Below are 4,362 nucleotides of genomic sequence, written 5' to 3' on the forward strand. Positions count from 1 at the left end.
GAACACTGCATGGTACCATGGAGCCTGTTCTGGTGATTCCACATAAAAAATAATGAAAGTGGATGCGAAATCGAAATTCCTTACCTGTAAAAATGAAACTTTGAATAAACATCAGGTTGGGACCGTTATTAATAGCACCCATTAAGCTCTTCGAGCTGTGGAAAAATAAAGAGAGCAATTATCGGTGTGCCTTCGACGGTACAAGTATAAAAATGATCCGGTAACTTTCACCGCTACTCAGTTTTGTGTCGATCGCGGGCCTAAGAAGTCAAGTAAGCGAGATGGTTCTCTACCGGCATCCTCCGTATCGAGTCGCTTGGTTAACGATACTTGTGCTCCTGTTGGCCACCAGTTCTGCTCAACCTCCGGAAGCACTTAACTATCCGAATGTGCAAACATTCGGTTCATTTTCTGGTGCTATCTGCTACTCTAACTCCGTGTCACTAAAGTCCATTGTTCCGGTGACTACACGGTCGTTCTCCTTCACACCAACGGTGAGTTGTTCACGATGCGTTCAATGAAAACTGTCTTGCGAAACATATCTCTGTTTCAGTCCGCCCTGACGTACATCGTCTGTTACAACAGCGTTCCTTTGCATCCCTTCGATGCAACGGTAGTGGGTGGAGGAATAGGCTCAACCGCGCAGACCGCCATCGTTGTGACATCGTATACAGGAAAGCTTATCGTCAATTGTGATGCTTATTGTGCCTAGGTTCTCTTCGAAATGTATTGAAAATTGGGAAAGAAGAAAATGGAAATAAACTTCACAGATGGTAAAGAAGATCTTGTCTAGGAAGGAATGGAGCTTTTCAAACACGCCTTTTCACTGGAATAGACATTGCTTTCGCCAAATCATTTCGTGATGTTACCAATGTACTGACGCTTTCTGATATAAAACTGATCTCGCCACTTTTACTGGATTTAACTTCGGCATCGATCGTCGACCATAAATTCGGACACAATGACAATGACCGAACGATAGAAAAAGAAAGAATATCGTTTTACCTGCACGGAATACAAGTTTCGTTGGAAAGAACAGCGTTGGCTAAGACTGGGCGCTAAGGAACGGAAAGATCCTCAGTGTCAGTTGCCAAAAGTAACCATCAACAGCAAACCCATGACCTAGAGAAATGCTTCTTTGGTGCAAGAGTTAAAATAGGATACAACATCGACGAAGGTTCTGTCTCCATGATATTTATATTTTTTATGCAAGCGAGAACTAGAATGTATGTAACAACTGTTATCCTTGTTAACTTAACTAGAAATAGGATATAAGAGATCTTAATTAAATCGATGGATTCAATCAAGTTAAGGTTTTATCTGAGAAGTAGTATCGTTTCCGTCGAATGAACTCAGCTCACATTTTCATCCGCTACGACTACTCATACCAAGGGTTTTTAAATGGAATAATTCAGTAGACAAGTCAACCAAATGAGCCTTCCATTCCGCTGTACGAATACACTGGTACAACGCAGACACTTTGATCGCTTGAGTATAAAATTGGTTCCGCCACTTTCACTGGCCTTCAGATTGTCATCGATCGCCGAACTAAGCTGAAAGAAGAGAAACGAATTGGTTCTCCAGCGACAGCCTCATCGAGTCCTTTGGGTAGCGCTTCTGTTAACGTCCCGCTCTGCTCAAGATGCACAGGTTCTTAACTATCCGAATCTGCAAACATTCGGTGTGTTGTCTGGTGGACTTTGCTACTCTAACTCCGTGTTGTTAAAGACAATCAGTTCCGGAACTACACGATCGTTCTCCTTCACGCCAACGGTAAGTTGTTCACGATGCGTTCGCCGAAACTGTTTCATTCCATTAACCTATCCCTGTTTCAATCTGCACTGACATACATCGTCTGTTACAACAGTGTAGCTTTGCATCCCTTTGAGGCATCGATAGTGGGTGGTAGAATAGGTTCATCAATGCAAGCCTCGATCGTGGTGACATCGTATACGGGAAAGCTCATCGTTTATTGTGATGCGTACTGCAAGTTTTTTTGGTAATTTGTTAAATATACACTCTTTAAACATACGATAAGGCCTTTGTCCGGATTGTTTTCCAGAATATTTTTTAAGAACGAAACGAATTCGATTCAGAGCTCTCATTTATTGTTTTATTCTTCAAAATATGACTTGAAACCAACAGTTTGGAGGTCATGGAGAGATAAAGAAATTGCTTGTGCAATTTATTAACATAAAACTAGAATAAGGTAGAATAAGAATTGCTTTCGAGCGAGGTTATTATTCGCGATCTTGCTAAGAGTATTTACGTAAGGAAACTTAGCGAAATTTCTGTTGGTTTTTTTTTCAACATAAAACGCGACACACCTTTTCGTATAAACATTTAAGTTATATCAGCCAATTAAAAAAGGGACCCTATTTTTCACCAAACACCTGCTACATGGCCACGAATGTATGACGGCTGGTACCAAAATGCACTTGTTGCTCATCCGCGCATCCGATTGCCTATTTGCCATCTAAAGCCGATCAAAATAACACCCCACAATTATAATTCGATTCGAGTGACTTTTTCGGCACATCACCCTTTCGATTTTCTCCCATACTCAATCGATACCAATCCGATACAACTACCATTTGCCGAGGCAACACCGAAAGCATATCGCACACGATCTGGCATCCCCTTTCGCCAGAGAACAAATTAGGGGATTCGCACAAACAGTAATAAAGCCGATTAGAGTTGGTTTGCTGATGCTGCATGTGTCGTGTTGGTTGCGTGATGCAACGGATGTTTATTTGATAGTTTTGCACTGCAGTGCCATTCATCCCTTCCAGAGGTAGGTCAACCTCTGGTGCCCTTTGCCAAAATCATTGGCAAATCACTGGCACTCGTACTCGTGCCTGATGACATTGTGATGGTGCGGCACCCCTAGTTTGCCCTAGTTTTGGGGTGCGAACACGAAGGTAAAGGCACAACAATGGCCTCGATTTGGCAATGTTGATGCACCCCAGCTTTGCAACCCCCTGTGCAACGAGGTGCAATCAACAGGTAGGTGCAATTCGGTGTCGAGATGCAATTTGATGAGGTTCACGCAGAGTACAGTGAAGATCGCAACTACGTCGATACAACAACAATTTAGCAAAGAGCAGAGTCATATGAAGGTTGAACGTAGGAATGTTAGAGAACGAAATATAGTGTCAGGTTTTTCTGATTTGGGTTTGAATCATTTTGATGAAAACGTTTGAGAAAATGTATTCCAGCCTATCAATTCTGAATTAAAGGTGGCTCATCGCCTGTAAAAAACCGTCACATATTGGCGAAAATTACGTACGATAATAAAAAGGGGGAAAATCGGAATAATAAAAAAAATAATATGCAATATCTACCACCACTGCAAATGAAAAATCTGCTTCACGTCTAAACTATCTCCATTAAATATTCTTTTAATGGTTTTTACAGGTTCTATCTTTTCCAACACACCGAACATTCGAGCTTCAAAACAGACAAACTGTCAGTTCTTTATAGTTTTGCTCATTTGTAAGTTCTAATAGAGAGCCTAAGAACCTAATAGTGTTGAATATAAAATTTACCATCGTATCTTGGCTTAGATTGTCATAATCTGGGTGTTAGAAAAGGTGTTAGAATGCAGTAAACATAAAGTAAGTAAATCAAGCCACAAATCGTTCCTCAAAGATTCAACTTCAAGACTACACGATGAGGCATTACAATTCAGCTTTGACCACTTTTTTTCTTCACTCCAGGTTCACCATTTGCTAATAAACTCAGTGCGAAGGGCCGTGGTTTTTGGATATAAAACTCATCTTCGATCGAAGACGGTCGCGAAACTCCAGAAATAGAAACGGAAAGCCGAAGACAGTCTCGCAGTCAGTAATGATCCCGTTTCCGTTCAATGGCGACCCCCTTGCGCATAACCCCGCCAGGCGCGGACATTATTTATTTATTATTTATGCCTCCCATTTCCTCATAAGGCCGCCCGGAGAGACCACACCACACCAGCTACCCACGTCGATTTTTTCGGGGAAGCTTATTTATGTTCCGAATTCGATGACAGATAAGCGGAGCTGGGGGGGATGGGTGCGTATTTACTCCCACCGCCGATCGCAGACATAAACGGTGAAGGACTAAGGACCCACGAGGAAAAGCGAGTCCCACAGAATAGAGTTAGAGGGAAAGAGAGAACGAAAAAGGAAAAAATAAACGCAAGCAAAAACGACAAACGGACTCATCTCGGCGACGATAGCCTCATGGCCCTGGGGGTGGCTCATCATACCCTATGAGGGGTGGGGCCTACGGTACGGTCACAACCTACCACCGGTGCCACGGCGGGTACCACACGCACACGAAACGCCGTCATCGCCGTCGTTCACCTTTCCGCTGCTACCC

At 42.8% G+C, this 4,362-nt stretch overlaps 1 pseudogene; it reads left to right on the top strand.

Annotated features, from left to right (window-relative positions):
* Nucleotides 1-212: 212 nt before the first annotated feature.
* Nucleotides 213-712, top strand: LOC126575045 (uncharacterized; annotated as a pseudogene).
* Nucleotides 713-4,362: the final 3,650 nt, after the last annotated feature.

This window comes from Anopheles aquasalis, chromosome 3 (genome assembly GCF_943734665.1).
Source record: "Anopheles aquasalis chromosome 3, idAnoAquaMG_Q_19, whole genome shotgun sequence".
Lineage (NCBI taxonomy): Eukaryota > Metazoa > Arthropoda > Insecta > Diptera > Culicidae > Anopheles > Anopheles aquasalis.